Source organism: Chionomys nivalis, chromosome 5 (assembly GCF_950005125.1).
Source record: "Chionomys nivalis chromosome 5, mChiNiv1.1, whole genome shotgun sequence".
Lineage (NCBI taxonomy): Eukaryota > Metazoa > Chordata > Mammalia > Rodentia > Cricetidae > Chionomys > Chionomys nivalis.
In genome coordinates, this window is record NC_080090.1 from 62,628,529 (window position 1) to 62,642,211 (window position 13,683).

General features: G+C 43.8%; 1 protein-coding gene across 1 annotated transcript in view; it reads left to right on the forward strand.

The window, feature by feature from the left end:
* Positions 1-4,493: 4,493 nt before the first annotated feature.
* The window catches only part of Brinp2 (BMP/retinoic acid inducible neural specific 2), a 101,104-nt gene continuing 91,914 nt past the window's right edge, over positions 4,494-13,683 (forward strand). Inside the window, exon 1 of the mRNA XM_057770435.1 lies at positions 4,494-5,276. The gene's annotated coding sequence lies outside the window, so the exon portion shown is untranslated. The remainder of the gene's footprint in view (positions 5,277-13,683) is intronic.

The following is a 13,683-nucleotide window of genomic DNA, read 5'->3' on the forward strand; positions in this document are numbered from 1 at the left end:
AGACAGAGTTAATGTAAGTTCTGCTTCCACTAAAGCAGGCAGCTGCCATTAAATGCTGTATGGCATACACCTGTGCAGTGTGGATTCAAACACTGAGGCTCGAAGACTGTGCTTAGCTCAGTTCCTACTCTAGAAATGGAATTCATCACCTTCTCATATGGATCCCACCTTTGCAACAATTGCTGTCCCAATCTACATGGTGTAACCTACTGACACATGCAAATGTGTTTCCTTTAAATGACAAAACATGTGCCCGCATTCTACAAGATTGATCTAACTCAATAGTTCAATCTAGTTGAATCAACATGTTTTTAAGGTCACAACTAAGGAATGAAAGGAAAAAAGAAAAAGAAAAGAATTCATAAATTGATGCATGTCTTGTGATTAAACTTGACGTATCCAAAAATCAGTGCAAAGGTATATTAGCACGTATCAATGGGAACTAGTGAAAGATATATCAGTTAGTGGGCTTTCCAACCATCTTCATTACTGCCCCTAAGAGAGATGAAGGATGTACAGACTCCATGAAATCTTTTCCTCTCCCCCAGCATAGAGAAATGCATCAACAGATGAAGAAACTAAGATCAAAAGAATAGTCAAGTGCTTGATGAGGTCAATCTTTAAAAAAAATATGTACAACTAAAACAAAACAATATTTCATACACAGCAGCAGTCATTCAGCAAACACCAAGCACCCATCCTTTCCTGAGCATTCATCAGAGCATGGCCCAAAAGAATAACTGCCTACTTTTGAATAGTATGAAACCTATTATAATTTTTTAAGTCTTCTTGATTTTGAAAAGAGCAAGTATTGTGTTAGAAAGCACAAGTGAAGCACCGTAGGGTTGGCTTCCCATAAGTTACTATGGAGTCTTCTTACAGTGTTGTAGTTGGGAGTGTTAGATGTTGACATCTTGATTTCTTTTTAAGAAGTTTATCAATAGAGGCTATAGGAACAAAAGGACAACATATTTTGCCTTAGCTCCCATACACATGGATGCAATCTCATACCTAGAGATGAGAACAGAAATTGCAGTTCACAGAAACCAGACTCCTGTGCAGTGCTTTACATTTCAGTGGGCTGAGGAGATGTGGGTGTGTCTCCGTCCTCACTGTCATGTAGAGGCAACATGCTATAGCAACACAACAGATGTGTCTCAAGGCCTCCCTCCCTCATATTCTCCTTTGAGAGGGAATTTGAACCAAGTGTGTCTTTAGCTTTTTATGAAAAGAATAAGCTCAAGTGTCTGTATTCACATCCCATGCCATAGACAACATATATGCAAGTATTTATACTATTTAAAACTACAAAATACCATGTTTTGTTAGTTGTAAGCTTGGATTTTCTCCTGAGGTCCACTGTTCTATATTTAAATGTCAGTGGCCTCTTTTCACTCCTTTAATGCCTTTTTGATTGCTTTTCTTATCAGCCAGTTCTGTACCTAAGCACCCAGTTACTGGAAATTCGTGAACTCTTTCTTCCTTTGTAGCTTTTCTGCAAATTTCTGTACTTTGGAAATTTAAAGAATTTTCCATTTCTTACACTATTTATCCCCCTTGATTGTTGTTCACTGTGCTATATCTCATTCCTTGATCATCTCCCCCAAATATGTGTTCACACATATACACACCAATGAAAATAAAGCCTATTTCCCATTTTCACTCCTCCTGTGCTCTTCTGTTCACACAATATACAGTACTCTCCATTCCTCAGGTTGTCTGAACTCCTCAGATAAACCTACAGCCTTGTGTTGAAGTGAGAAATTTCAAAACTTCCTGTTCTCTTAGCTCTGTTCACTGAACACAAACACACACACAAATGCATAGCCATATTCAGTGCAGATGCTGAATTCAGTGTCTTGTAGTCAATGTGTTTCTTTGTAGCATTTAAACAACAATAACACTAATAAAAATGATAACTAATAATAATGCTTAATTTGTATGGTGGTCATGAAAAAGAAATGAGATTATATATGTGAAGGGCCTCACACATTCAGACATTTAGTTATCAGTTAATGGTGATACCTTCACCATTGTCACTATGTATGTAACTGTTTCAGACAGAAAGTAGACTTTTGAATCGTCACATAAGTGTCTCCATTGTAAGTGTAAAGAGTAAATTTAGTGATTTATATTCCTTGACGTTTACCCAGAAGAAATGATAATGTGTGTGTGCCATCAGCGAAACATGGGAATATTCTGAGCAAGTTCATTAATAATAATAGATTAAAATATGGAACCAGCTCAGATAGTCATCAGCTTCCTGTATCAAGGACAATAATGAGTGAAAAATATAAGGCACAGACCACTCTACTCACTAATACTTTATATTTTCAGAATCTAAGAGCAAGTACCATCCTTTGGGAATGAGCAATAGGCTACCATTTCTCTTTGGGTGGGTATAAGATTTTGACTAAGAAGAAGCAATTGTTTGTTTCTTGTAATGTTGGAAATGATGTGAACAATGGCTACATCAATGCATATACATTCTTCAGATGAACTCATGTTGAGTTTTTAATGTGTGTTTTTGTCATTAAAATATCATTGGGTGGTTTAAGACACCACAGAAGAAAAACACAGCCAAGTTCCTTTATTTTCATGTGATCAGCGCCAATGCCCCCACCCCCAGAGTTTCTAGCACTTTGTTCTTTCCAGTGACTTGAGTTACAGCTATTCAACCATTCATCCACTTTATCTCTTCTGCAAAACATTTCACAAGAACCCTGACCTCTATTGTGTTCCTACTTGGGACAGGTTCAGTGGGCCCTGTCTCTAGGAATCTCAGGGACAACCAGCTCTGCATTGCAGAAGCAGTTAGAGCCTCAGCATTTTAGTAAGATATTTTCTCCTATTTGAAGATCTGGGGACTCCACAGGACCACCATTCTCTGGTATGTTTTATAGCTTAGACACCTGCAGCACGAAGGAAGAATAACTTGCCTAGGATGCAGAAGAGGAAGCAAGTGGGGATCAGGAATGTAGGAATGAGTGTTTGCAGGCAAGATGCAATTTCTCAGCTTTCCTCACTCATTCGGAACATCTAGCTAATGGACACTTTTTAGCTAACCCAAATATGTACTGCTTTGGCACAATTAAACCTCTGGACTCTGAATTTTTTCCATTTTTTTACAAAATGACCTCTACTGTGGCTCTTAACACAAGGAAACTAAATCCAGACCCTTCTCTCTCTTTCCCACTACCCTCTATATAGTCCCACATCACACGACTTAATGGGAATCCCCCCACATCCCCTTGCCAGTTTCAACTTCCAGCTCTTATGTTGAAGTGGCTGTTTCTTCAACAATGACTCTTCCCTGCTCTTGCCAAAATTTAGTGTAGTTCACCAGTTAGTAGAATGTATTTCAGTTTCACACGTTTATTAGAATATCAAAAATATGTTATTCACACCCTTCAACTCAAAGTTAATATTTCTATCCCTCATTCTTTCCTCCTTTCTCTTCCTTTCTCCCTCCCTCAAGGCCCCCACCCCCACCCCAGATTCACACAGGCTCAGCAACAGCACCTGCTTCACAGAAACAAGCACAGTCCTGTTCTCCTTTCTCTAGTCTTCCTTTAAAAACCGAGTCCTTTTCCTGACAGCCACTGCAGTGAAAGGAGACACACAGGAGGAAAACATCACAGGCAAAACAATTCTCTCTCTCTCTCTCTCTCTCTCTCTCTCTCTCTCTCTCTCTCTCTCTCTCTCTCTCTCTCTCTCTCTCTCATTCAGGGTATTTTAAATGTCTCCCTCAGATTCCTCAAGTTCTTTTTGCCGTTGTCCCAACAGTTCTGAGGTGGGGGCGTGAGGCGTCTCAATTTAGCTGTCCAGCGATTCTAAGACTCTGCCTAGCCATCTTATAGAATCTCGCGGTCTTTAGCCACCCTCTTTCCCATGTATCTTTGATGTGTGTGTGTGTGTGTGTGTGTGTGTAGGCGCGCGCGCTATTTCTCACTTGGGGGTACACTTCTAATTAAGTAATTCAGGAGGCTTGAAAAACAGAACAACCAAATGAAACCTCAAATTAGAAGGAAAATGGATCAAATGGGTCCCCATCTCTGAGAGTTCTGGTTAAGCAAGCAAACAAAATGGGCTGGGACAAAATTATTGTAACCCAGAAGATTAAAGAAAATGTAATTAGTTCCCCGTCTATTTCCTGTTCCTCAGCTTTTTGACACTTTTTAACCCTCACTTCCAACCTTACATGCAGCCGTGAATTTATCCAATTCTTCCTTATCCTCGCCGGAGGGGCGGGGGGACAAGAAAGCAAGAAAGAAAAGGGGGGAAAAAGTCACTGCTGCAAAGCTGGGAGGGTTAACAGAGCTGGTACCCCAGCCTGCCAAAGGAGATTGCCGGTAGGCCTCAGAACCCTCCCCCTGCCAGGCTGCTCAGCCAATGGGCGTCTCTAGAGAGTGAGGCGCAGAGTTCTATTGGCTGCTAACCTACGTGCATAAAAAAGAACGAGAGAGGCAGGCAGGGCAGCATTGTTATCTTAAGACACTCATCTGGTGTCTGAGTCTGCAGGTGACACTGGTTAGGTACGGAGCGCGGAGTCAGAGTGGGGACGCGCCGAGCTGCAGCCTTAGCATGGAATCCACCTGCCTGCCCAGCGGTTCGCGGCTCATCCCGCAGTTCCTCCGCTGAGCTCGGAGGATTCGGAAGGACTTGGGAAATGCACCTGCCGCGCGCTCCGAGGACACCGGCAGGTCCTCAGGCAGCCGAAGGAGCCCAGACGCCCGAGGAACGGTTTCTGCTCATGTGCAAGGCACAGATTTCGGATGACAGGGCGGGTGAGTCTCTTTAGAGTTGGAAAAAAAGGGCAAGATCTTGGTTTCACCTCGGTCGAGGGACAGGGAACTCCTCAGTTGCCTTCCCACTTTCCTCACCTCTCCCACGCCGCGTGCGACCCAGCCTAGCACTGATCCCACTTCACAGATGCTGTGGGTTCCTGGGATGCTCGCCGCTCCGCGGCAAGGCAGCAGGCTAGTGGTCTAACCGCCAGGGCGACGTTGGCGGCGGCGGCGGCGGCGGCGGCAACAGCAAAGCCCAGAGCAGGAGAATTTGAAAAGAGACATCCGTTCCCTCTCTCAAGCTGAGGGGGGAGGCTTCGCATTTCCCCAAAGGAGAAAGATCTACAAGAAATCATGAAGTAAAAACTTTGGAAGGCTGCCACTGGAGATGTTGCACAAAAATCGGGCATCTTTTAGGAGCCTCCTCGCAGTCCTTGGTGGTTTGGGGAGCAGCTGATACAGCAAGAAGGGCTTTTGCAAGGATTCAAGGTAACAGTGCAGGGGCGCCGGGCCGTGGATTTTCTGTATCCCCTTTCGTTGTAATTTTGATGAGTCCTCATCCAACCCTCTTGTCTGGTGTCTGGCAATTGCGAGCAAAAGGAATAATTCCCATTCCGTCCCTTAGTTTCTGTCAGGTGGAGCTTAGCAGTGGACTTTGGGTTTAAGCTGACTCCGGTTTTGCCTCCTGGTGTCGCATGGCTTCACAGAGCTTGGGCACTCTGCCTGACCTATATTGGTTTTGCCTGGTTTGAGTCCTCAAAGTTAGTGCAACTCCCATTAGCTTTGGAAAATTCATTCGGGCTCCATAATTGCAGAGAATGACAAGGACTTTTGCTTGCCTAGTGATGCTGGAGAGAACTGCACGAGGTTTACCGTGTTTGGGAGAGGACCCTAAAGACCTGATATTGCGTTGCACAATACATCTGTGTTCACATGTTCGTAAAGCCCTGTGGCATGATTGAGAGGCCAGTCTGTTTCTTCCATGAACATGTAACCAGGGACAAAAACTAATTCCTAAGAGTGAACCCCATACTTTCTCTTGAGTGTTATAGCAGAAGCCCCTATGGATTGGGTCGATCCTCTTAGTGCCCTGGAGACACTGGAGGGGGGGTGCTGCTGTGCTGGAGGGAAGGGTCTGCTGATGCCATCTATCAGATTGCTCTCTCTGTTCATACACGGTTGAATGTTGCTGTGGGGCATGTGTGTGTGTGCGTTTTCACAGCTGTATGCAGGAAATGCAGGAAGCTAGCTGCTCACAGAAACACTAAGCATGCCTGCCGAGCCCCTGCCCAGGCCTTGGATGCCTGAAGTGTTCCTGCCCAGCAGGAGGCTGAACTTATGAACTGATGTGCTAGCCCAGAGGAGTTCTCTTTTCACCAAGCAGTCCTTCTACGTGGTACATATTTATCCAGGCAGGGTATATAGACTAAAGTCAAATATTAACTAACAATCACCTGGATGCACTGTAACATGGTTGAGAAGACCTCTCTGTAAAGAAGCACATGTGTCTTTTCCCCTGTCCTGGGAGTAGGTTGCTTTGAGTGGGCACATATGTGCTAAGAGAATAACAATTATAAAAGATAATCCGACCTTATTCCACGGGGACAGTGGTATGTTAGCCTAGGCCAATCAGAAGAATTAAATGTATGCTATGAGTCAAATATATCTCCCCAGTTTTTTTTCCTAAACATGTACATGCTGTTGCCATTCATTTCCTCACCCCATGTCCACGCTCTTAGAAGATAGGCAGTGCCAGTATTAACCAGGCAGCAAAAGAATTCTACTAAATCCCCTGGGGGGCAGTCTGATGACATCAGGCACCAGCTGAAGTGATGCTGGAGTTGGTGCTTTCCCTCTTGGTTTTACACAGTGTGTGCATGTTATTTGTTTGTGACATGGCCCTCTGGACTTCATTCTCACCTGGACTGAGCTGCTCTGTAGCACTGAGGGCATGACCAAGCAATGCTGCCACTGTGATCCTATCTTACCAGCACCATAGCTGCCACCTCCTTTGGGGAAAGGTGCATGCTTGGCTTCTGTGAGGAATAGGAGAGGATTTGCAAAGATGCAGAGCATAGTTACTGTGTTGAGGGTAAGAGAGCAGACATCTGCCCAGAGTCTTCAGTGCTGGGAAGCAGCTGGTTTTAAAGGGGTTGACAGCTGGCTGGGCTGTAGCCATGGGGAAGGCAGTAGCATTCTTGACTCTCACTTCTCTCTCCTCACCAAAAAATGGAGCTGACTTTCTCCTCCCAGAATGGAGTGGTGTGTGCTAGTGTGGAAACAAGGAAGATCAAGGAAGGAAAATCTGGGGAGGACCAAAGGACCCTATCTGTCCTCCTTATGCTGGCCTGGTGTTGAGGACAGGAAACATCTTCTCTTCTTCTTGATCTTGAGGACAGGATCCTCTTCTGAGTGTTCATATTTGGCCTCCTGACAGGTTGTTTACTGAGCTAAGCCATAGGGCATAGAACATCCCTGCGTCATCAGTTCCTCCTGATCCCCTTCCCCAAGGTACAGGTTAGCACCTGGGGAGCACCACCTAAGATATATCCCTCTGAGAGGGTTTTCCAGAATCCCTCTCCACTCACAAACAAGAGGTAATCTGAAGGCACTGGAGATGTGTGGGCACTTTCTGTTGACTGGAATGTTCAGTGTTCAGGTTCCTGACTGGTGTTGAAACAAACGCAGTATGGTATTCTTTCTGGAGGCTCAATTCTTTCCCCCAAATAATAAGTCTTTGCATCCATTTTATAAAGGCCTCCTTTCCCAAAGAGCTGGGAGGATTTACAGAAGTCCTCTAATTAATTCTCATACGGCTTATTGTCTCATTTGTCTAAGATGCAGAGCTAAATGGTTTCAGCATCCTGTTTGGAAAGAGGAGAGCAGATCACACTAAGAGGAGATGTGTCTTTCCTCAGTCACACAGCAGTAGGGGAAGTTATGGATGGGTCTGGGTCTTACTGCTCCTTCGCCAGCCTCAGTCCCTATGGGATTCCTCTAATGCATAGTCTCATCTCAGTGACTGGGCTCTGACTTGGTTACTTTATACTTTCCAAGGCTGGGAGGCTGTGGTGTCATCTGGGGCTCCTTCTCTGGCAGTATGTCTGGGTAGTGAGGGACAAAAACCTTCGAAAACTTTGTCTTCCGTAATTTTGTAGTCTACTTGGGAAAACGGGCCTATGTCTGGGCAGAGGTAAATGACGGTGTAAGCTCTAAACAGAAGCTCAATACAAAAGAAGTCAAAAGCCTGACCTTATTAATCGACAATTGATCTGCACTGATAATAAGAGCTATCAGTATTCCAAGAAAGGAGAATTAGAATTGAGCTTCAAGAGTTGGAGGGGAATATTTTTGGGCAGGCAGAGGGGATGAAGGGTTCCAGTTGGTAGAGAAACTCACCGTGGCACAGGTAAGAGGCTGGAAATGTCATGGTTTGCATGGTTCTTTGGGGCCACATCTCCTTTTGAAATCTGGAAGTCCTACATATCTGGGGCAATTATATTAAACATGTATAGCCTACAAGAAGTTGGTCCAAGACCCCCCCAGAGGGCTGTGAAGTTGGGTATCTCATTAGGCATCAAAACTGTTACCTGACCTCCCAACCACACTCTGTTCTAATCCTTACACAACGGGAAAACTGTTACTTGATGTCAGAGATCCCATTCACTTCCCATCCGAAAATTTGAATAAGGATGGTGGAGAAAGCACATTTCAAGAGAACACGAGAAAAATCTTATATTTTAGAATCAGAATCTCTTAAGAGAGAGCTTTGATTTTCCTCCAATTCCTATTTCCCCACCCAAATGTTCCTCTTGGGGTTTACTTGGAGCCGGCAAAATGCCAAAGCCCTTAGGCATTTAGCATTGAGCAGAAGATTTTCAATCTTAAAATTCTTGAGCATGCCCATGTACATAACCTCTTGTCTCCTCTTCTCTTCCTCTTTTAATAAAACATATGCTGTGGCAGTCACAAAGGAGGAGACCACAAAAAAGCAGGAGGGAGTGGGGAGTGGTACTGCCTGCAGCTGTACCATGAGGTCCTGTGATTGTTCAGCAGAGCGAGGAAGGGGGAGAGGCATGGTGTCAGCCTGAGCAATGCCAAGAGGAGTCTAAGGGCTGCTGCTGTCTACCTGGAGAAGGCTACAGCCAGCTAGACATACACACGTAGTAAAAGGCCTCTCTCCCAGAGAAAAGATCAAGAACAGCACAGGTCTTGTGAGAGGACACAAGCACAGCAATCTTGGTCTGCTCTTGGTTTGGAGCATCATGCAGGCTGCATGTCACTGCATGAATGGCTCTATTCCTAGAATAGAGAGCCTCTACTGGGAATGAGAAGGGAATGGCTTGCCACAATTCACACCGTACCATCTGTGTGGTCTGGAGAAAATTCTCTAGGAGCCCTGTCTCTTTTTGTACTTTGACCCAGGAGTGCAATCAGGGATCAGATCTTAAGAGACATTCTCTGTCTTGAAGACCCTACTCTTAACTCTGCTGTCATCTTTGTCTGTCTATCAGCAGCATCCTTGTGCCAATGACCATGTAGCTGGACTGTGAGTAGGCATCTTCTCTGTTTACTTGCAGAAGCATCCAGTGAAAGTTTTGGGGTTGAGGTAGAGCCTAAGACACATAATATGTGGTTCCTAGTTTTGGAGGAAACCCTGTTGTGTTTGTAAGGGAAGTGTCAGAAGGCTCAGCTATGAAGGCTGCAGTGGGTTAGTCTTCTCTGAACATGCTGGTGCAGGTTGATTTTCTTCAAATTATCTCTCTGATATACAGAGGAATGTAGAACACCATCACCACAGCCTGTGATCTTCAATGGCTGGTCCAGTCCCATCATTTATTTTTCTGAAACTCCCTTGCAATGCTAAAACACTTGGGTTGCTGAATTGGGTAAAGTGAGGACCCATTACAGGCAAAAATCTACCAAAGAACTCTACAGGTAGCTCAGGAGCTCTTGAAAGGTATGTTGGGATTGCAAAATACACCTTGGATTATAAAGATTTACTTTTGAAAAAACATCATAGAAGGGACTGGGTACGTGACTTAGTTGTTAATATTGCAATATTGCTTGCCTAGCATGCCCAAAGCCCTGATTTTTATTCCTGGCACCACATAAACCAGACACAGTGATACACACCTCTCAATCTTACTACTTAGAGGGTGGAAGCAGGGGGGACAGAAGTTCAAGGTCATCCTCTACTATATAGAAAGTAGGAGACCTGAAAGTGATGTAGGAGACCCTGTTTCAAAGAGCAAACACCCCACATGTACAAACAAAAGCAATGTAAAAATATCACTAGTTTTATACTGACTTTAGGTTAAAATGATATAACATTTCAGATATGTTGGGTTAAATAAAATCCTGTTAGTTTTGCTCATTTCTTTTAGTTTTAATATAGATACCAGAAAGCTAGATTTTTCTGTGGCAGGCCTTGCATTTTTTTTAGACTGTGCAGGCCAGGCCCTGCGGAGCAGTGGCAGGTTAATGGGGGAGGGGGAAGGGCAAAACTTGAGACAGGAGGAGCCAGAGACATAAAAAGAAAGAGAACATGGAGGGAGAGGTCAAGAGCAGCCCAGAGGGAGCCTGTGGGCATGTATTTCTGAAATGTAAAAAGCAAGGAACACAAATAGCTTACATGGCCTATATTTATTTGAGGAGGGACCTAGCTTACTGTGACTCAGCCCCCAGAAGCCTTTGCAAATCAATGCAGCTCTCAGCTCACATACCCAGAGCGAGTTGGTGAGAAGCCTCATGGTTTCAGCCTTTTTCTTTTTCGTCTTCCTTTTTCTTCTAAAGTGGTGGCAGTAGAAATAGCTGAGTGACCTTCAGGGTCTCTTCCAAAGTGTCCCCTTTTCTGTTATCTCTATACCACACGACCTCTCCTCCCATGACTTTTTCATTTTTTCGAAACAAATGTATTTTAGTGTAGTAGGGAAAGAGCCACTGCTATGTTTTAAAGATTATTTATTAAACTATCAATTAAAATGGGAAGACACAAGGATCAAATTTTATTTGTTAATTACCAGATTAGAATACTAGAACCCCTTCATCAATATTATGTTGGCATTGTTAGTCACTGAGATAAGGTTTAGACATGCCTAGAACTTGTCATATCTATCAATTGTGAAAATGTTTTCCCAAGCTATATTTCACCTGATTCACACAACACCCCAAGGGTAAATATTATCTTCTTCCTATGTTTTCCATGATCTATCTTTAAATTACCCTTATGACTCTATTTTCTACTCCTTCTCTTTATATGTTATTTGTTCAGTCTTGCTGGCAGTTCTTAAATATGAACCACATGAAAGAGACATTACTATCTCTCACAGCCTTGTCTCAGCACCTATAAACACAATTGTGTCCCCTTCTTAGGGGTTTGTTCTCAATATGAAATAGGGCAGAATACCAAATATAGCTCCAGTACATTGTAGACATTCAACGAATGTTATGCCCATTACCTGCTAAAGATCTCTGGCTTGATACCCTCATGGTTTGAGTACCCCAAACTAGACTCATAGGCATTTCTTTCCTCGGATATCTGCTTCAGTAAATGACACAGTTAGACCTCCAGAGACACGATAAAGAAATATGGAGCAGGACTTAATGGAACACGTCTGTAATTCTGGCACTGGAGATAGGGAGGCAAAAAGGTCAATGGAAATTCAAGGCCAACCTTTTCTACACAATGATCTTCAGGCCAGCGAAGGCTAGCAAGACTCTGCTTCACAAAACAACAGCTAGGGAGATGCTTCTTTGGGTAAGAGAGCTTGCTTTGCAAGTTTGAGGACCTGAGTTCAAATCCCCAGCACCCATGTCAAAAACAAACTTTCAAAACCAACCCAGCATAGCTACTTACATCTATAAATGCACTATTAAGGAATGGAGGCAGGTAAATGTGGAGGCCTCACAAACCAGCCAGCCTGTCTGAAATGATAAGCTTCTGGTTGAGTGAGAGATCCTGTCTCAAGGCAACAAGGCAGGGAGCAATGAAGGAAGATATTAGACATCCTATTCTGAGCCTTTGCATGTAAACACATGGGCCTGCATACCCCTACACTTCCATGTACACACCACATACACATATACCTACAACACCACACACACCACCACCACAACAACAACCCTCTCAAAATGAAAAGATGAATTACACTGACCCTTTATTTTCTCTCACACTGCTCTCTTCCTACATCCAATCTATCAGCAACCCTGGGAAAGGTGTGCTTCTAGTGATTTCTGGAAGCCCCGTACTCCTTGTCACCCCTCCTTCTACTCTGAAGTCAGATGCTCATCTCTTCTTGCCTGGACGGTCCTACGTTTGCTCTCCCTTTCTTGCCTAGAGGGCTGGCCAGGTCTGTTTCCTCCTTGCAGCCAGAGTGATATTTCAACATGGTAAATTTGATTATGCCTCTCTGATCATTGCAATTCTCCTGGGCTCCCCACGAGCACCAGAATGAAAACCAAATTTCTTAGCCTGACAAACAGAGCTCCTTCGTGAGCTAGTCCTTGGCCTCTCTGTGGCCCCCTCATCTGACCCTTTTCACTGCAGCCTGCAGTGGAGCCCCAGCACTCTGGCTCTTAGAGTGTCATCTTCTTCTCTGGCAGTGCCCTCCCTCTGCTTCCTGAGGGGTGTTGTCTCCTCTGTGAAGGCTTCTCTGAGACTCTGGGACAGAATTAATTGCCTCTTCCTCTACACTCCTACACCTCTTGCTCCAATCTTCTCTCTTACTATATTCACAACAATGTAATGATTTAGTACTGTGACTCGGACAGTGGGGTTGAGATGGGGGTTTTAAGACACAGTTCTTGGGAAGTATTGAATACAGGGAGCATATTGTTGGAAAGCAAGCCCTGTCCTCCAGCATAATAGATTGAGCAGAGGCCAGCAGTCACCAAAGCCTTGTCGTCTAGGCACCTCCATTCTTGAAGGAAATTGTGGCACTAAGGCTCATATGGGCATTGCTGATAATGGTTAACACTTTTATAGCCTTTATGTGTCAGACCCTGAACTGAAGACTTTTATGCATCAACTCATTTACTTATCACAGTGGTCCTCTACACTAAGTTTATCCTTTCTGTCTTATAAAATAAATTGGAATGTTGGCGGAGGCTGCTTGTTCATTTTCTCAGACGCTCAGACCTGAAATAATTATACAGAAACTATATTATTTGCAATACTGTTTAGTCAATAGCTTAAGCATATTTCTAGCTAGCTCCTATATCCTAAACTAACCCATCTCCATTAATCTGTGCATCATCATGAGGTCATGGTCTACTGGCAAAATTTTAGCAGGCTCTGGTGGAGGCATCTGTCTCCTGTGGTAACTACATGGCTTCTCATTGACTCCACCTTATTTCTCCCAGCATTCAGTTTAGTTTTCCCACTTAGCTCTACTCTGCCCTATAACAAGCCACAGCAACTTCTTTATTCATTAACCAATAAAAACAACACATATACAGAAGGACTTCCCACACCATTGGAATTTCAGAGAAGTGAGATGACCAGGGCTGGAGAGATGACTCTGTGTTTAAGAGTGTGTGCTATTCTTCCAGAGGGCCTGAGCTTGGTTCCCAGCACCCATGTTGGGCAGCTCACAACTGCTTGTAACTCCAGCACCAGAAAATCTAACACCCTCTCCTGTCCTCTTTGTTCATCTGCACACACATGACACACATATGCAAAGACAAACACATGCATACACATAAATAAAAATACAAAAAAAAATTTTTAAAGAGAAAGAGAAAACATCCCACTAGTTCAAGGTCACACAGTTAGTATGTTTGGGAGCTGGTATTCCACAAAGTTTAGGTTCTGAGTCTATAGGTTTAGTATGGTTTTCAGAAAAAATAACCATATAGGTAAAAAAACAAATGAGACAATTTCAGATAGTGATAA